This window comes from Vanessa atalanta, chromosome 25, assembly GCF_905147765.1.
Source record: "Vanessa atalanta chromosome 25, ilVanAtal1.2, whole genome shotgun sequence".
NCBI classification, from domain to species: Eukaryota; Metazoa; Arthropoda; class Insecta; order Lepidoptera; family Nymphalidae; genus Vanessa; species Vanessa atalanta.
Genome location: NC_061895.1, coordinates 1,315,730 through 1,337,730, shown reverse-complemented (window position 1 = coordinate 1,337,730; position 22,001 = coordinate 1,315,730). Strand labels below are relative to the sequence as shown.

Below are 22,001 nucleotides of genomic sequence, written 5' to 3'. Positions count from 1 at the left end.
TTGTATAGTAACCTTTCGCACACAAGCGTTCCTTAACAATTTTTTTAAATTTCGCAACAGAAGCATTTTGAACGCTTTCTGGGATCCTGTTGTAGAAGCGTATACATTGCCCCACAAAAGAGTTACTGACTCTATGCAGTCGAGTAACAGGAGTAACAAGATTGTGTTTGTTCCTTGTACCAACGTTATGAGAATCACATTTTCTCATAAAAACATTAATATTTTTCCGTACATACAAAACATTACAGAATATATATTGAGAAGCAACAGTCAATATCTTAATTTCTTTAAATTTATACCTCAAAGATTCCTTGGCTCCCAGGTTATAGATTGCGCGAATAGCCCTCTTCTGCAGCACAAATATAGTATGGATAGCGGCTGCGTTACCCCAAAGCATAATACCGTACGACATTATACTGTGAAAGTAACTGAAATAAACTAGGCGAGCCGTATCAACATCGGTAAATAATCTAATTTTTTTGACCGCAAATGCCGCAGAACTCAGTCTACCCGCCAATCCGTTTATATGGGGGAGCCACTGTAATTTGGCATCAAGAGTAAGGCCAAGAAATTCAGTTGTTTCAACTAGATCCATCGATTCCCCATTGATAAGTACATCGGGTTTTACATTTTGCACGTTTGGTGTGCTAAATAGGTAGTAGGTGTCAATTATCACTAATTCTAAAACTGAACAGCACTAATTTTTAATGTTGGGTTCCGGTTTAATGCGTGATTGAACCATTGTCATTACACAGTGGAAATAAGTTTTTAGTTAGCAAGGCTAGTGGGGTATTGACAACGTGAAAGATCTCTATGTCTATGAGTAATAGTGACTGATTGTCAGGTAAATTCAGATGCTTCTGTGGATTTGAACGAATCTTTGGTTAGAATGACGTCATCGAGTCATCTCGGCCTCTAATGTCACTTTATTTTTCATTGTAATAGAACTTTAGTATAGTAACAGCCTGTAAATTTCCTACTACTGGGTGAAGGCCTCTTCTCTCTTTGAGGAGAAGGTTAGGATCATATTCCACCACGCTGCTCCAATGCGGGTTGGCGGATTGGCATGTGACAGAATTACATTGAAATTAGACAATTGCAGGTTTCCTCACGATGTTTTCCTTCACCGCCGAGCACGAGATGAATTATAAACACAAATTAAGCACATGAAAATTCAATAGTGCTTGCCTGGGTTTGAACCCGCAATCTTCGGTTAAAATGTACGTGTTCTCACCACAATAGAACTTTAACAAACAAAATTTCTAAAATAGTTTAAAACGTTTCAACATTTACATTAACCCTTCAATTACCACTGGAGCGTGACGATAATCCGACAAAAATAAAAAAAACAAAAACTACATGAAAAATGAGTTATTTCGTAAACAATAGCAATTTTCCGGTACATTTGACTCGACCCCTGCGCAAGCGCACGTCAAAAAATGTAAGCAATCGGGGCGTTTTACCCCCAAGTAATTTTTAATCATAGATTTTTAATTGGGTGTAATTGTATGATTAAAAAATAAATGAACTTTTAAAATTAAAATCTTTTAAAATATATTATTTGATACCAAATAACCAATATTAATAATACCAAATATATAATATGCTAAAATCAATACTAAGAAGAGAAAAAGCCAATCGTCTTGGAAAATATAATATTAGCATTTTTTAAATAACATATTAATTGTGCATGCGATTGAAAAGTAAATTAATTTATTTGAATGTACCGATTAACCATTAAAGTTCAAATGATTTCCTACCTAACCCTAAAAAAATTATAATTCAAATGCATTAACGTGAAAATTCCCATAGTTAATATGATAATCGTTTAATATGACCCCATTAGCTAAACCCCCGCATGCCGATGGTCATACTCACCCCATGAGCTTGCATTGCGTGACTGACAATTGTAGTTTAGGGTTATTTGATTAAATGCGCATATTTAAAGACAATTTCCGCTAACAAGTGGGAAACAGTTGTTCGTTAACTGCTCTTGTTTATTGCACGAAGAAACGTCTTCCTTATATGAAACTATTTTTTTTATGAAATAGGCGAACGGACAAATGGGTAACCTGATGGTAAGTGGTCACAGCCGCCACAGACAATGGCGCTGTAAGAAATATTAAGCATTCCTTACATCACCAATGCGCCAACCTTGGGAACTAAGATGTTATGTCCCTTGTACCAATAGTTACACTGGCTTACTCACCCTCCAAACCAAAACACAACAATACTGAGTACTGCTGTTTGGCGGTCGAATATCTGGTAAGTGGGTACTTACAAATAAACAAATAAACAAACTAAGATATTACGTCCCACGTGCCTGGCTCACTCACCCTACAAGCCGGAACTCAACAATACAAAGTATTGACAGACGGTATGCACAAAGCTCTACCACCAAGTAAGTATTATTACACTGACTTCTGTAAGTAATGGATAGCTTACTGGCCACAAACACCGAAGTTTCAAACGGAGCACGTCATGTCAAAAATGCTGTTTCATCGGATTATGAATTTGAAGAACCTCCCAGAGTAGCTAAATTTTTTTTGAAACGTTGCTTCAAATCGGAATAACTAATTCGACTAATCTGAACTCTCATTTGTCGCTTATTGCATCATCGGAAGCCACCGACCAATGACCATTAAAATTGAAATCAAATGAGTCAATTCGACCAACCAGCGTTTTCGAAGCACAATCATTTGGCCAAAGATAAAAGATCCAATTTAATCAAAAATATAAAAATGACTATTACGAACAGTGAAGTAGTTGGATATAATAGAACAATGGAAGCAGATAAGCTGGGTTAATTGACGGTTGTCATAGTCTAGACACTGCTTTATGAATAAAATTCCAGTGTCGCTACCAAGGATGACCTTGAACCAAGTAAACCAAACGCATCACCATATACCAGTTTATTTGATGTAAAATTGATAAATATGACCAATGGTATTGTTAACATTTCAATCTAAAATATTCCTTGAGATTTAGACATTAAAGTTGATTTTGCAATGGTTAAAGCTGTTATGTCTAAAGGCCCGACATCATACAATTTATAGTCCATTATCGTCAATATTGCATCCGTCAAAATTACCCGGATTAAGTCTAGATGTTTACGTGCTACATTATTTTTAAGTTTATTTTTGTTGTAGTTTTTTTGTTTAAACTACGTATTATGTACTTTGTCCTTTTTTGTCAAATGTACACCTTTATTGTAAATGTGTATTCGTGCCTCAAATGAATTGTTTCGTATTTTTCTTATTCAAAATTGAAAACCTTAAATGTATTACGATAAGTTTTTCAAACGTTCCATACAAATCTTTATGTTTTCTTTTTATTTATTCATATAAGGAAAATATATTTGCAGTGTTATTGTCACTGAGTCACCGTCATTCACAGACACTGGCATCTCAGTCCTTTCACGTAGATCATTGGAACGAAGGTCTCATGTCCCAATAATTATCAGTCACAGCTAAATATTGATGTTTGTTGCTTAAATAAATGGTGCGTGGCTTGTATCCAAAAGATACAGATACAGTGCAGATATATACTTGAGGGATGTTGTCTATGCAAATATCGCCTCGAAGGTTTATTAGGTCATTTGCTAATTTTTACCGTGTTCGTCAATTACATTATGGCGTAAGTAGTAGATCATCTTTGAAACATTTCAATATTTAAATAGTATAACATTTTCTCAGATCAAGTTTGTTTCAATGATATTTTTATATAGAAAATTCCTTTCATTTATCTAAATAAACTAAAAAAACCTCGAATATGCCTCGTTAACGTGCTCTAACTTCGTGAACGAATATCGGCGACAGAAGACGTGATATCTTAATTTACGTTTAAATTTAGTAAAATAGATCTCATAAGGATTCTCGAGGATGTTTGGAGGTAATCAATTCGGAAACAATTCTTCATTGGACATATCCTCAAATTATATTTATTGGGTATATAAAAAGAAAAATCACTCAGGCCATTAAAATCCACCAGTTCTTACGCTAAACAAAACTCAAAAGTTCTGTAATCCGGTGAACATCAGGTGATGTAATCGCCACCCCCATTCCCAAGCAACAAACGAAAGTATTTTTCCTTTCGCGGTTACTACTATATGACATAATGTTACAGAGCATTGTGGTCGTCTTCTCACGACCCCGACATTGACTGCGTGGGAAGCTATCGTTACTGGGTTACATTTACGCTTCGTGATCTTGACATGGGTTCTGAACTAGATCTTGAAAGCTCGTAATAGTTCTATCACATTTTTTTCTTCAATTGTTTTGTTTGTATTTTAGTCTCTACTCAATTTTACACGAGGTATGGTCGATTCGATGATGCTAGACTATACCGTATATTACGAGTTTGTGTGTGAAGTATTTACATTTACTAGATATGTCATTTAATTCACACCATTTTATCTGATTCATCATCTCTCTCTTAGAATATATAAACGTCATAATTTTATTACAATTAAATAACCTGCAAAACAAAACGAAAAAACTCGTCTATCTTGATAAGGAATATTTGGAGTTCATACGTCACGATGTTTCATTTTAAGGTGGTGTATATATTTTGTATTTTATCCAACGTATACCGCTCATCCTTCATCACCACCATAAGATGAATCACAAATTAGTGGAGCATCGTCGAATTTGAACCCAATTACATTATTTCAACCATTGGGCCATCCCTGAAGTTTTTATGTAATGGTTAATACTATAAAGTCCTTCCGATGGTAATAAATTATACAATAAAAAATGAATCGTCATTTATTAAAACATCATTGATAGCCCGTGTATTGTTTAATTAATGAAACGATGACTTTCCCATCATTGTGTTATAGCTTAGCAATTAAGTGAGGTCACTGACCTGCGTGATAGTCAGCACTGATAGTAATATTACTTGTAGTAAAAGCGTAAGGAAAATCATTGCTATGAATGAAAAATAATAATAGCTGATTAGGCGGGAGATTCACGATTACAATATTTATATACATTATCTGTATTATATAAATATATAAACTGATTTTGTTTCTACAGACGAATATGATATGTATAATTAAAAAAAAAAAAAAATGAAAATTCAATAGAGCTTATCCAGATTTGAACCCATACCCTTCTAGATATCATGCATACCCTTAGAGATATCATGCATGCTAGGCTTCAACTGTATTGTTTTAAAAGTTATAAAAGGATAATATGTTATCATAATAGCACAATTTAAGGAACCCTATAAAAAAAAAATATCTTGGTCGTATAAGCTTTAGCCTTCTGCTCAATCGAGATGATTCCGCAGACCAGTCGTTGTACATTTGTTACTTTAAGTGACTGTTATTTTAAGTATAAAACTGTATATTTATATACAATATACAAACAAACAAGACCCAGACAAATCGGTTCGTATAAAATAAGTCGACAGCCGTTTCTAACCGTCACCTACACAAACCTAACTTCAAGACCAAATGTCACTTTGAACCGAACCTACCCCAAGACAGGAATAATCACTTGATTATAAAATATAAAAAAAAAAACAATGTTCGTTAACCTGTAGGTCGTTACACCCACCTGCGAGGGGTTGAGAGGGGTGGGGGTGGCACCTGACGTAACGGCTCGGCACGTGTTCGCGCCTAAACGCGGGAATCCTGTTCCTTATCTGTGGTCATTATCACAGATAAGGAACAGATCAATAATAAATGTTTTTAGACTTGCGCCCTACTTCGATCACCTATTTTTAGTTTTATTTAAGCATACTTATTTTGATTGATTTATTTTTTTTAATACATTTTTCGTAAAATTAGAAATAAAAAATATAAATCATTATTCAGTAGGATAAATTGAGAATGATAATTTTTTATACTTTTTAATTTTGAATATGCAGTTTATAATATCCGAATATGCTTGGAGTAGGTATACGTAAGTAAGCTATAGAGTGCTATCTCGGGTGAGACCAAAGTCAGCGTTCATTCAATAATCTAGGTAGTGTTGATCGATTCATAGCGTGATTATTATTATTACTATATGCTATATATTAGCATTTTTTTAGCATTAGCAGCCTTTAAATTTTCCCACTGCTGGGCTAAAGGACTCATCTCCCTTTGAGGAGAAGGTTTGGAGCATATTCCATCACGCTACTCCAATGCGGTTTGGTGGAATAAAATTAGACACATGCAGGTGTTTTCCTTCACCGCCGAGCACGAGATGAATTATAAACACAAATTAAGCACATGAAAATTCAGTGGTGTCTGCCTGGGTTTGAACCCGAAATCATCGGTTAAGATGAACGCGTTCTAACCACTGGGTCAATAATAATCTTAAGCTAAGCTTACTTAAGTACAAGCGCCATATGTTCAAGTTGTATGTAAATAATAATTTAAAAAAATATTTTTTATTTTTATTTATAGTATGACTTAAAGATTGTGACTTGCCTTCCTATTAAGTGTTATGATGAGAACATTTTTTTTTTTTGTAATAATTTTATGCACAAAAACGTTAATAGATTTTTTTATATTTTTCCGTTTATTTTTATAAACCTTTTTTCATTGTACTATATTTTTATTATTTAAGGGATATTTATGAATTAATTAATTAAGATGTTCAGTATCTTGTTCTAACAGAAAAAGTCGATATAATGTAACAATATTTTGTTCCGGTTTGATGGTTGGGTGTTAGTACAGGCATAAGAAAGATAAACACAGATCTTAGTTCCCAAGGTACTTCTGCCTTCTTAAAGAAAAAATCTGATAGCTAACTGATATCAATCCGAATAGACTTGCTAAAAGAGCCACCGAACGTAATATTTTTTTTTACATATTTTTGACAGTTATGCTAATTAAATATAAATGTAAATTAAAGTCAATTCCCACGTTAATTCATCACCTGTTACGCGGGTGAAATATTTAAATTTATTTAAATTATTTTAAGTGACAGCCCTGTAACGGAATTAGCGACAGCCCTGTGGCGGAAAAGGGATTGCTATTGCTATAATCATACATTGTAAACTTTTATTTTTCCTATTAACTCATAATTATTACGTCATAACGGTATGAAAATGTTTTATAAGATTATTTATATATTTGCCATTAGTGTATACTTTTATCTATGATTATTTATTTTATAAAAAATATTTTTAAACATAGAAACAGGTATTTTATTTGAAGTAGATAAAGAAAAAAATATATAAAAAAAAAAATTGCGGTTAAAAATATTGTGTTAAATAAATTAAGGAGCGTACACACACGTGACATAACATCTTGGTTTCGAAGATCGGTGGCGCGTGGTGGTGCTAGTCATCCTATCTATTAAAAAAATATATGATATCCAATTGAAAAAGAGTCTACTAGTGTCATTTTATTCAGCCAAACGTTACTCATGATAAATTCAAAATTTATCATGAGTAACGTTCAACTCAACTCAACTCTATTTATGCGCAAAAAACAATTGATAAAGATAACACTAATAATTTATTGTAATAAACTTTAGTAATACCAGCTTTAAAGTCGTTGAGAATTTCACGCCATTAATAAAAGGGTGGCGAGCGATTAGCGAAAACAACTATAATGTCGTGGTCAGACATAACGAACTATTAATATTAAGAAGAAAAAAAACTACTTCTTTATTCAAATGTATTTTCCTCTTGAAATATATTTAAAAAAAATAAAACATAAAAAAATGATTTTTCTTGTAAATAATCTGCAATTTCATATGGAATATACATATATTCGCCTTATCTGTAACCCACGTATAAACGACACAGGTGTACGACCACGTGGTTCGCGTGATTTTTTTAACGGGCGGCAAATGTCAGCGCAGGTCGTATAGGTTTGTTAACCTTCATAGATGTTTTAAATGGCGATAATATATAAAGGTTTTATACGAAGAATTTTTTAATGAAGTACTTTCTTAATAAACAATAAATATTCAAGATAAACTACTTATCATTTTTTTTATCAGATTGTTGATATTGCTTTAAAAAATATCGGATGCACAACAACAACATCAACGGCTAAAACAACAGTAAAAAAAGTGTATGGCATGGGTCATACTGATCTTAGTCGAATTAGGTATCTACAGACAAGAGACGCACTAGTGAATGGACCACCTGATGGTAAGTGGTCACCACTTTCCATAGACATTATCAATGTAAGCGTGAAATATTAGAATATTATATACGTCATTGACATAAGTCGATTGTCAAAATATTACGAGTGTAAATCGAAGTGAATTGTTACAGAATCGCATAGAAGGAATTTCCACCTATTCATGTAATCCATATTCCGTATTTCTCTGTCTATAAGACGTAAGTTTAATAAATTGATATTTATCTTATAATTTAATTTAATTAATATTTGAAGTTCGTGAAGTTATAAAAAAGTTCAAATACTGAGTGAGAAAGTTACTTTAAGGGATTTAGGTATTAAATTGTTACATAGACGATTATCACTAATATTATTTTTATATATTAACGTCTGTTTTTATAAATGAATCCAAACTCTAAGATAATTGTAATAAGATACAAAATTCAATTATTCATTAAATATTCAAAGCCGTAAATAGTAGAAACTAATGTGCATTCCATAATAAACTCTAAGATCCGTAGCATTGAGCACATAATAGCTTTTTATCTTTTTATACAAAATCGACAATTCGACAGATAACAATGAATTTACTTATTCTAAATTTAAATTTCGAACAGCCGGTCAAGGTTGAACGATTTTTAAGTAATATTCTTCATAAAACATAAAACTTCTAGGAAATATAAATGTTTATTAGACATTTTAAAATGATATAAAAAAAATCAAATCATATTTAGTTTAAAAATAATATTAAGTCATTAAATAGGTTTTATTTCAGTAAAGGGATCCCTAAAAGCGATATTTAAATATAACATGTGTTTAGTTTAGGCTGCCATCATTGAAAATTAGTTTTTTTCTTCTTTTTATTCAAATATTCGGCACGTGTGTATCACGCTCAATTATAAGGGCGCAGTCACTTCCTGCGATGACAATGATACGGAAAGCGATAGAAAAAATATACCTCCCGTAATTACCGTTTGTAACGGAATTGAGATTTGGCGGGAAACAATTGACAGGTTTTTTTTTTGAATTTATCCAATGGTTAAATAAACTTATGTCATACAGCCAATGTCAAACTTTTTTCTTACTTTCTATTTTCTCAATATATTTTTGTTTGTAGATTTCGTTTAGAATGACTTCGAGCACATTTATTTCAAATTATAGATTGCTGTCTTGCTTATGCACAAAAGAAAGAGGTCATTAATTGATCTAAACAAAAATAAAATTTTATAGCAATATATAAACTCCTTTAAATCCTTAAGACGGAATGTAAAAACCTTTTCCCATGCGGGTCATCAGACCTTAGACCTGTCAGGTGTCCAGATCCGTTATTGCCATTAAAATACAACCCCTGCGATCAGCTGTTTAACACAAACACTAACAAATTAAAAAATAGATATATAAGTCTTTAATACCTTGTATTAGAGTTTAAAATTGAGTAATTTTTAAATATGTTAAGATTATTTTCATTAATTGAGAGTTAATTAAAAAAAAAAAGTTTTATATAAAACCTTTTTAGAAGAATAATAATAATTATCGATACATAAAAACAGATAACAATAAATCATTCTAGAATGTGCATTAAAAGCAGAGAGGCAAGCCTCAGGCAGACAGACCGTAACCTAGATCTTGCCTAAATTACAGTCTAGGACAAACTCAGCTTCGGTTCCTGTGGTTATATTAAATGTTTACAATACCGTTAGATGGAGAACAGACGAACAGTTTCATCTTCATTTTATAAACAATATACAGCCTTGTCAATTTATGTCTGTTTAAGTTTTAACGTGCCTTTTTACATTTGACCCTTAATAGTTGACGTGCTTCCTACCGATATACACTATTGGTTTTGTGGTATTGATGTATTCGCAGCAAGATTAAATTTAGAAGGAAAAAATATGACATAAATATATGTTTTTTTAAATACCGACTGTTGGTTAATTAATATATAAATTGTTTATATAATACAAGATATAATAACACCAAATTAAAACGCAAGGGTTAAATTTACAGTTTAAGTAAATGACGAACGCATTCGTATATATCAAGATGTTTTTTTTTTTTCCCGGATAAAATCGTATGCAATGAACGAATCTTTTAGTTGCGGTCTTAACGTTCACGATGGCAGGTGTCCCGCGGTTTGACCTACACACGACGATCGGAATGCAATTTAAATAAATATTATAAAACAGCGAGATTTTAATAATAAATTTATTACAAATTAATTATAAATCCATAATGTATACTAATATTATACTTAAATGCGAAAGTAACTGCCTGTTAGGCCGAATTTTATGAGATTTGGTAAGAATAACTTGCTAACTATTTTTTTTTATACCTAATACCTTATGATCAACCCCTAAAACGCGAGCGAAGCCGCGAACGACAACTTGTATATTATAAATGTTCTACCGTTGGGTTATAAAGATTTATTTTTATATTTTTATTTAATAAAAAAATATAAAAAAGGCTATAAAAATAATGATTTTATTTCGTATTTTGTACGTAGATTTCTTTTTAAATTACAATTTTAATTATTTTATTAACGTAATAGTCAAAATCGATTCCAGTATCGATAATGTCTTTATACAAATTGCATTATTAAAGAATAATAAAAGAAATCGATTCCTAATATTGTATTTTCTAATTCCGAGTAGCTGCTGTTACAATTACATAGTGATGCGCCTCAATTATCGACAGATGCTTAACAACGACAGGTGATATACATTTAAGGAGCGTCAAAATATTAAGATTTTAATTATGAGGTTTCTATTCGAATAATATTTCTCAGAACAATATATTGTTTAGTATAACATTATTTTATTAAATCACTCATAATGTAGTGTTATCCGTTTTATCGACGAAATAATCATGAGATACGGCGAAGTTTTTTATCGATACAATTGATATTCGCTCGTCACTCGCGCTAACCGCACCGATTAGCGGTCTGTTTACCATTTCCAGTCATTATTTACACCGCTATGAATGTTCGCACAATACGATTCATCATCCGAACTATTCTATAAAGTTTTCTGACATTAAACCTTCTCGGTCATATTATTAAATTAAAAAAAAAGTATATATCTAGCAATCGGAAAATCAATAGTTACTAATTTCCTTTAAGCGTTAAATACTATATTTATTTTAAACTTATTCTATGTTAAATATTAAAATTTTTCGGACAAAGCTGTTGGAGATAAACGTCCGTATAAACCCAGCACGCATTTCCAAGGCAGCTAGGATACACGTGTCCTACTAAGTCAGAATTAAATCTGACTTAGACGTGTTCCGCGGTAGTTTCCTTTATAAACATGTATATATTTTTTGTTTATTAAAATTAATTTAGTGAAGCTGTGCCGGATGAAAATCTGTCATATGTGTATCACAATTGTAGTGGAGCGGCGTGATAGGATACGTCACATACGATATATCTCAATAGAAAGTCTCAATTATATTTTAAATATTAGAGAATTAACGACCGTTCAATTACTTATGCTCGTTTAGTATAAACATATAACCGAGTATCTTATGTAACGCGGCTTTATATTTAAGTATTATATAAATTACTTGATAAGAAATTTACTTGGTGGTAGCGCTTTGTACAACCCCGTCTGGGTAGCTACCACTCACTCATAACATATTCTACTGTCAAACAGTAATCAATATTCTTGGGTTCCGGTTGGAAGGATTAGTGACCCAGGATAACTACAGAAATAAGGAACATAACATCTTAGTTGCCAAAGTTGGTAGTGCATTACCGATGTAAGGAACAGTTCTTACAGCGCTAGTGTTTATGGGGGGGGGTAGTGACCACTTGTCAGATATTTGGCGCATTTGTCCGTACACCTAACCTATATCATATAATAACCTTTAATTTAAGTATTTTATACAAAGTCGGCAATCAGCTCACTCTAAAACTAGATCAGATCCATACATAATCATTGATCTATAATAATTTTACCGTCGCGCGCGCACTCATTGTAACGTCTTCGCCGGATGTTCCGCCATTGCTCGCTCGACCGTTCCAAATTCAAAACGGAGCCGTTTCCGGAGTGACGTCAGCGCCCGCCATTTTGTCTGCGCCCGCGCACCATTGTCAGTCCATGGGAAATGGGAGCGAGTAAAATGGATTTCCCTCAGGAAAGGATGTTGTTTAAATCGGACCATGGAATTATTTTTTATGTGAATTTTAATGACTTGATCATATCGTTCGCTATAAACGATGGAGTTTATAATTTTCAACACACATTACATTCCAATAAGATTTTTGTATGTTCTAGACTCCGAGTACAATATTTCCCTTTTTGAATTGTTGTTTTTCTACAGCCGGAAATCTGATAGTAAGCGTACATCATCGTATGAAGAATAATAAGAAGCCTTACTTAGTACGAAAGTGAAGTGTATCCAAAAAAAAAAATTTTTTCAAGAGAAGACAGAAAAGATTTTTTATTTGAAATAATCTCAAGATCTAACAATCGGATTAAAAAAAATATTAGAACATTTTGGTGGAGACACATGTGGCAAAATTTCGTTGAAATGAGACCCATGCAGGTTTCCTGACGACGTTTACATTCACCGCCGAGCTCGAGATGAATTATAAACATAAATTAAGCACATGAAAATTCAGTGGTGCTTGCCTGGGTTTGAACCTGCAATCATCGGTTAAGATGCACGCGTTCAACACTGAAGCACTGGGTCATCTAGGCTCTAATTGAAAAAAAAGTTTAAGATTATATAGCATGCTGCCACCCAAGCGGGTGGAGCAGTAACGCTTACCGTGAAACCGCTCGGAACTGTAAAATAATAACAACCGTACTCAAACAAATTAAATTACATAACATCAAAAAACGTCAATGTCGATTCACATTTAAATTTAAACGTAAAATGGAATTGTGAAAAAATTAAAAAAAAAATTGACCATTGATAATCGCTCAAGCTTTTTATCTGAACTTGGCCTAACCTCGACTCGAGACAACGATCACACTTGAAAATATATTAACACAAAAATGGCGGCACGAGAATAAAGCGAGAATTTGCTTTACTATACATTTATAAACGAGTTTATCTTCCTCCATTATTATAAAGTAAAAAAGTTAATGGTTATAAATGGTACACTGTTGGGCTTAAACCTCTTTTGAGAAGGTTTTATTCCACCACACTATATCAATGGTAGATTTGCATTCAACACAGGGAGGTTTCCCCACGATGTTGTCTTTCACTGAGCACGAGATAAAATATCAATACATGAAAACTCACTGGTGAAGTACTTGCTGCTAGCCCGAGCTTAGAACCCATAGTCACGTGTTCTAACCAGTACCAGCTCAGCTCGAAAACCTTTCATTGTTTTTTCTTTCTTCTCTGTACTAAACGCCCTTTATATTATAAGGTAGGCAAGGAAGATAATAATAATAATATGTTAATAAATACTTTTTCGATCATATTTAGAATCCTAATTGTATTTTTAATTAATTATAATTGATTCATAGCTGTTTACGGAAGCATTTTTATTTCACTTATAAATTGTTAAATATTTTATTTATGGCACACAACTATTTAATACATTTTTGCAATAAGACACATATATATTTTGTTTATGTATGTACGAATACAAAATTTTTGCATGTCAACCTTAATATAAAATTTGCCATTGTCAACAATGGTAAGTATAAAAAAAAATATGGCAAATTTGGTCTAAAAATAAATAATAGAAAATTCTCCATTAACCTTATTTTTAGTTTTTAATAATAGAGTCATGGCCCGGCCCTACTCCAAATCTGACTGACCCCAATAATCTTTTAATCTAACAAAAAATATGACCATCTGAACATCCCCAGCAAAAACCGAGGTCGAGAGTTGACTAACGATTTTTTATCGACATCTCGATTACAAGCGAGGTTACTCAGGCTTTTGCGCAACAACACAACACTATTTGGAGGTTTAGAAAATTGTATATAAAGTATATAAGATCGAATTTATTTCTTTGTATGAAACAGATTATACATTAAAATATAAAACCTAAGGTCATTGACACTATAATAAGCATAAAATTTTATATTTAGTTCTTTTTCTATAATCTATTGTGCTTTTTTTACATTTATAGCGTAGGTAGCCGGACTAGCTAATGGGACACTTGATGGTAAGTGCTCACTGCCCATTAAAATTACCACTGCTTTTTTTTACCACCACCACCAATGCCCCACGAATCTTGGAATCTGAGATCTTATCTCCCTTGGGTGGAGTTAAAGCCATATTTGATGCTACCTAAACAGACATCCTTGTACTAAGCCATATCAAGTAAGTCTTTCCAATACAAAATATAATATACCATGCTTCTAACATATAGAAGTGTTAGTACTATAAGTAGCATCTCTGATATTGCTATCAAGGTTCTCAGCGATGTCCAATTGCCCGCCGTAGCGAAATAACGCCTCTAACAAACGACCCTGGCAGAGACATTCGGCCTTATTCGAATTATTTTAAATACTGTAACTAAAATATATTCTATCTCGGTTGTTCTTAAGATTTATTATATGCGAAAAAAAGAGATGACACAATGTTTATTATACGTTCAATGAATCTCATCTGTTATTAAGCGCTAATGGCAGCTGGTAATTGAAGTTAATTCCTTTAATCCACCGTTTAATTCTGGTGACAGATTGTCACGATTTAGTTTTCAATTTTGTTCATATCGAAACTTTTAAATCGTACATTTGTGACGTCATAAGAATCGTTTAAGCCATAAAAACACTTAACTATAAATACGGTTTTGGGAATGTTATTTTTGTTTAAACATACAGGTTATATATTTCTAACTTCTATATTATATTAATATTATGATTTCAACATAACGTAACATTATTTAAACATTACTAAGTAACATTATTTTAAGCGATAGATTAAAAAAAGTACAAGGTAAAAATATCCGAACTCGTTGAACTCTTTTATTCCGGACTATTATTTCCAATGAATAGTATGATTTATTGTCTTATATTAATAATGTCTTCGATATTTAAAATACTAGTAATATCAACAGGAAATATTAAATGGTTTACACAAAAACAGAGGGAAAGACAATTCGACGCGGATGAAAAAAGATCAGGCTCTACACGGAGCCAGTTAGCTCGTTTCTTATGCTGTTCAAAGTACGAAATGCGACAAAGGCCTTCTAGACTTCCTAGCCTTTTCTGCCTAGGCCTTGGTAGATTGACTATAGTGACGTTTACAACCTTAGCTGCATTAGAAACTTATTGGAGTTATATTTTGTAGATACACGTATATCACTGACACGTTTTGTTGTCTGAAGTTTCGCAGACAACATGAATGATTTAAAATAAAATCTGAAGAGAACACGTTATATCACGATAGATCTCATCATCAGAGCGAAACACGATACGTAAGTTTTATATCTGCCTTAAAGTTTCATAATATGTGGATTTACATAGATATATCATAGAATATCAGGTCACTTCCATTTATTGGTAACTTCCCAGTATCCCTACGAACTAACATATATAATAGGTATCATGATTATATCAGTTTAACTTCGTTATTTATCGAGGTATTCCCGCTATGTTACTGGAAGATTAACTGGATCTGTAGTTTTATAAAAGCATATTGGGAAATAAATTGTTATTTAAAAGTAAAATTGACAAAAAAATAAACTAAACCTAGAATTTAAAATTGATTTAAGTTTAAGTGAACTTTGTTTACATAACGGACCAAATCTCCGTATCCCAATGAGTGAGTACGCAGCCATCGTGCGAATCAAACAAGTCCTGCGTCCTGCTCCACTGAACCATGAGCCACGTGCTTCGGGTGGTAAGTCGATGGTGAGTACCGAAACGGTGGTATCGTGACCACTCATTTGAATCACAGTTTAACACTACTTTATGAAGTCGTGTTGGTAAGCAACGATGTTTGAACTGAGATACATATGTTCCAATAGTATGTCTACTAAACTATAAATAGTCAAAAAACCAAACAAAAGTTTTCTTAGAAAAAAATAAATAAATTTGTAAATGATTTATTATATATGTATGTATTCGTCTTCATTCGTGACGTAGATTTTTTCGTATATAGGTGACGTATATCGTGTGATGTTTGTGAATGAATCGAGGTATGAATAGTGTGCACTCACAGAGCGAAACACCGGCGCCGTGCTGGTCGGTGGAGTCAGCTGTCGGCGACCGACCATAACTGAGGAATTTGAACTTAGATACAAGAGCTATCGACGTTGCGTTACAATAAACGACAACTAGTGGCAAAGTTTTTATTTATCATTATAACTCATTGATCTTGTAAAAAATATTGCCGATATTATATTATCTAAAGCATATTTATAATGTCAATTTTGATACTCCCTGTTGTTCATTTAAAACTATTTATATTCTAGGGAATATAGACCAAAATTATACAGTTATATTGTTTGAGTGGTGTTTTGCTTGATAACATAAACTCAATGACGTTAAGTTTATTACGTCACGTGTCATTTTTGATGTGTTCTTATTCAGTGTCAATTAAAAAAAAAATTCCTATTATTATGAAATATGTATATTAACAATGACTCATTCAATTCTATCGAGTATTCCAAATTCAAATTTCTCATCAGCTCGAATTCGAACCAAAAAGGTTAATCTCATGCGTTTAAATAAATTCACGTTTATATAAATAAATAAAAAATAATACTACAAGATAAATTTCGCTCGATGTCCGTCAATCAATTCGTGTACGAACGAACATTTAGAAAGTGCTACCGTTCTATTGTTGTCTGTTTTTCTTTTATTTTTATCGACAAAAAATATAGGAAAGGTGCCTCCGTTCTCGGCGACGCGACGAAGTGAATTATAAACTTACTGTCACTCTGTCGAATTCGATATTTGACAAGTTGGTGTATTTAGCAAATATTGGAAACGAGTAACTACCGAATATCTTGCTGGTTCTTCTCGGTAGAAACCAAATTCCGAACCGATGGTAATTTACTTTTAATATAGATTCAAAAGAGTTTGTAATTGAAGCTTGGTCATTAACAGCGCTTAATATACCTCAGACAGTACGTAGAGCTATTAGTCTGGTACCCAGCCTCTCCCATGAAAGGGATCGCATTTACAGTCGTTCGATCACAGGAGTGAAATAAAGTATCTGAATTTTAAATACACTTTTGCCCTGTGAAACGTATAGGGCAGAAGGTTACTCTCGTTTGAGATGACATTATATATTTTGGATCAAGGGATCCTTGAAATTGACCTGTATGTGTAATTGTGACGTAAGACGTAATTAAAAATAATAGAAGGATAAAAGGCCGCAGATTTTACAACCGATTATATATCCCATCACGACGGGGAAGAGACCGTCGGTTTCTGATAGTTACCTCCACCCCCCCCCCCACTTAAAAAGGAAATAATGCATGAAAACACATTACGTAGATGAAAAATTAAATCATATAACTATAAATTAAAGATTTTTTTTATTATTATTTAAAAAATAATAAAGATATTTGCGTCGGCACTTTACAAATGTAATAATTAAAGTAAATATTTTTTTTAATTAAGCCTAATATTTTTTTTTATTTCTTAAATAAGTTCACGAAAACTTATTTATTTCTTCACTGCAACGGTTAATTATGATGTTCAGAATTATAACGAAATAAATAAATTTCTGTAATATATTAAATTAATTAATCTTAAGTCTCGTTTATTTTTAATTGAATAAGAAGTCATAATTAGAATCGTGTTTATAAAGATATTTAATTTTAGAATAATAATTTGAATTTAGAATCAAACTAAACAGAAACATATAAACACATTTATAATTATATTGGTTTTTGTAATTCTGTAATTTGTTTTATAGTAAAACCTTCTTGGATTAAATCGGGACTCTTAAATAAATTCACTGCGGACTAGTATTATAAAAGTAGTTGAATTGTAATTTAGACAGGATAAGATGAGATATATTTTAGAAAGAGATGGAAGACAATTCCATAACAGAAAAGACCAAGACTTTTTATCTCTGTAATATAGACTCCGACGTATATATAACGTATATCACTATACATACATATATTACCTAATAAAGTCATATACATATGTGGCGACAAAAGTAATTTTCAACTGCCGTCACAAGTCACAGGCTGTACAATTTTGGAACTACAAAAATTAAATTTATGAAATCAACTTAGACGTGCAGGTTAATATCAGGTTTTGTGCCATGTTTTCCTCAACAATTAAAAACATCCTGTGTAAATATATTATAAATAAAGATCGAAATATCTATTACAAATACTTGTATTATATACAATAGAAATGAAATGCTTGAAACGCAAGCAATAGAAACATAATCAAATCACGTTTTAGCATTAGCATTAGCAGCCCGTAAATGTCCCTCTGCTGGGATAAAGGCCTCCTCTCCCTTTGAGGAGAAGGTTTGGAGCATATTCCACCACGCTGCTCCAATGCGGGTTGGCGGAATACACATGTGTCAGAATTTCGTTGAAATTAGACACATGCAGGTTTCCTCACGATGTTTTCCTTCACCGCCGAGCACGAGATGAATTATAAACACAAATTAAGCACATGAAATTTCAGTGGTGCCTGCCTGGGGTTGAACCCGAAATCATCGGTTAAGATGCCGCGTTCTAGCCACTGGGCACTTTAAACACTTTTTAAAACACTATAAGCTTTTTAAAATACAACAAATGGTATTAAAGGAATACCTGCCATTGCCATATGAAACACAGTTTTTAAAGCATCATTCATACTCCATGGGAAAATTTCAACAAAAGCCAACCTAGACCTCTTGCACTGAGTCACACACTTGAATTCATTGATAAAGTAATTGTTATTACGCTTACATAAGACTTAGATTGAGCTAAGTGATTAATTAAGTTCTTCTCAAATTTTTGTAAATATTTTGTCTCATTTTTAATAGTAGTTAACTAAAATATCTTTGTATTTTTAATGTTGGGAAATAGTATTGTATATTGTTTACTTGGTGGTAGGGCTTTGTGCAAGCCCGTCTGGGTAGGTACCACCCACTCATCAGATATTCTACCGCCAAATAACAGTACACTGTATTGTTGTGTTCCGGTTAGAAGGGTGAGTGAGCCAGTGTAATCACAGGCACAAGGGACATGACATCTTAGTTCCCAAGGTTGGTGGCGCATAGGTGATGTAAGGAATGGTTAATATTTCTTACAGCGGCTTTGTCTATGGGCGGTGGTGACCACTTACCATCAGGTGGCCCATATGCACGTCTGCCAACCAATGCCATAAAAAAAAAATAGTAACTACTGAGTTCCTTGGCGGTTTTTCTCGGTAGAATCATTCTGAACCGGTAGTAGCTTCACTTAATATAGTAAATTGATGATTCAAACGTGCCTATTTGAATAAAGTATATTTTGTTATGTAATTTTAATTTTTTTTAAATATTTAACGCAACAATTTTTTTTTTTTTATTTAATATTTATTCAATATAAATGTTTTAGTTAAACTCTGTAATTGTTCCATTGGTGGGATGAAAGCCTCCTTCCTGAGTTTTAAGGCTTATTCCATCACTTCAACTAGAAGTGACAAATGCACGTTTAAGGTTTACGTTCAAGACATGCATGCACGACGTGTTCCTTCCCGAGCCCGAAATTTATTACAAAGATGAGCACATACAAATTAATCTTTGTGGATATTTTAAACTCACAACGTTTGAGATTAACTATGACATTTAAACCCGCTGAGTTTCAATAACAGAATCTCAGATCGGAGGTGTATGTTTCCGAACCGATGGTAGATTTCTGACTATCAATAAGCAAGAGTAACACTTCTCTATTGAATAAACATTTTTGATTGTGACTACAGCATTTTAAACATTTGAACATATAATTATGTTTTAGTTAATGGTAAATAGTCGTAACCGCTCAAGACATTACAACTGTAACTAACACGCCATTATATCAACAACCACGAGAAATAGGAAATGTCCCTTGTGCCTTTATTGATACTGGTACACGTGAACTAGGCAAGCAACATAAACATGTTTCAGTTTGGGGGTGTAACATGCCACGAGTTGGTCTTAACCTCAGCCTACAGTTAAGTAATTGATATCACTTATTCTTAACAAGTTAATTAAATAAACATATATTTTGTTTATAGAGTCAAATCATATTTCAAAGTTTTCTAATATAATACAATTAATATTATATATTTAAAATTATGTAAGTCTAACTTGATCATACTAAATACACGTTTTTTTTAAATAGGTTTTATAATCAAGCAAGCAAGGTATATAGTTTTATTGACGTCCGACAGAGAAGTATGGAAGAAGAAGACATGCTGCGCCGACCCCAAGTAAAAAGTGGCAGTAGGATGATGATGATATGTACATATATCTACTTAAATAATTACTTATAACCATTGTAATTCTATATATTATTAAGTTTTAAAGTTGCAATTCTACTTTATCTTAACAAAGTTAAGTTTTATAAGGAAATATTTTTTGCATTTTACTAATTATATAAAACAAAATTAATTTTAAAAGGTACACTAATAGGTAGGGATTTCGTCTGACATATTAAAAAAAAATAAAAAAATATTCATTTAAATTCAAAATAGTTTTGCGACATTTCAATGGTCACTATGCTTTAGCACCAATAAAGAAGAAATACAGATCAGTTGACTTGGATAAGCTAGGCAATAGAAAACAATGAGTATCAGGTGAAAGAAGATAAATCGCTCTCGAATGTAGATGATAAAGAATTAAACGGAATATCGTAAAGAATACAAGGGAGGCATACCGTTATTCAGTCGTAAGGGAACCTTCACTATCAACAATACAAAATACATTTACCCGACGGAATATAGTATGTTGATATTATAACGGTCTAAATATTCAACACATATAGTTACAAAATTATATTTTGCTTTAATTTATATGGTATATTATATGAATTATATATTGAATCATAGAAGCGTTTTTAGAATCGAATCGTTCGTAAAGACATAATTAATAAATCGTTCGGTGCTTTGTAACGCCCTACTTCGATTTGAAATTTATTTTGTAACAAAAATCTAATATTTCATTGTATCGGCATTATGAAATGAGAAACATAAATTGTAACCGATTCTTTTATATTCAAATTAAGAATTAATTTAATTTAAAAATGGAAACCTTTACCAACTCAATACTGTAAAAAACTCTAACGAATCGATTTTAACCTTATAATTATAATAATAATATAAATTTGATGTACGTATTACATACGATCGCAACGTCCTATTAGGAATTTTCTTTCACAATAAGTTTCCAATAAGAAAACAGCCGATAGTTATAAATCATTCGCCATTGATCGCATTCCTCTGAAGTTACGTCGATTATCGGTTTAATCCGAATACAATCGAAAGGGACAACTGAAATTTCATAATGTTAAGAAAAATTGAACATACCTCGAGAAAAACAAAACACGGTTACAAATAACAGACCAACAAGGATATGCAATTTGAACACTTAGAGTTTCACAGTTGAAAAACACTGACACAGACACTAAAGTAAATAGAATAAAAATTGTTTATTGTCCGCGCGCCGACACGTCTGCTCGCGTCGGCCTCCAGCACTCAAATGCGGTTGAGTGGAACAATTCGACTCCCGCGCAGCCTAGCCGCCATGTATCGCACACACACATACTTATGTAAGTCCTTATATAAAATGTATGTAATTTTGACGGCGGAAAAAGGCCATTACGAGTTTCGTGATTGCGTTGACAGTTCTCCACTCTTCAATTAATTGTTTATGTGCATTAAAATCTTTTACTGAGATTTTATTACGGCTTAGAGATTTATAATTTTGTAATTCAGCGAAAAATAATGACTGTGTGACGTTATCTTATATTGAATATTATAAATTTGACATTAATTATTTAACATGAGTTTGAATTTTTCTTTTGTTTTTAACAATA

General features: G+C 32.4%; 1 protein-coding gene across 1 annotated transcript in view; it reads right to left on the bottom strand.

The window, feature by feature from the left end:
* The window catches only part of LOC125073773 (paired box protein Pax-5), a 95,600-nt gene extending 73,988 nt beyond the window's left edge, over positions 1–21,612 (bottom strand). Inside the window, exon 1 of the mRNA XM_047684807.1 lies at positions 21,493–21,612. The gene's annotated coding sequence lies outside the window, so the exon portion shown is untranslated. The remainder of the gene's footprint in view (positions 1–21,492) is intronic.
* Between the last annotated feature and the right edge of the window lie 389 nt (positions 21,613–22,001).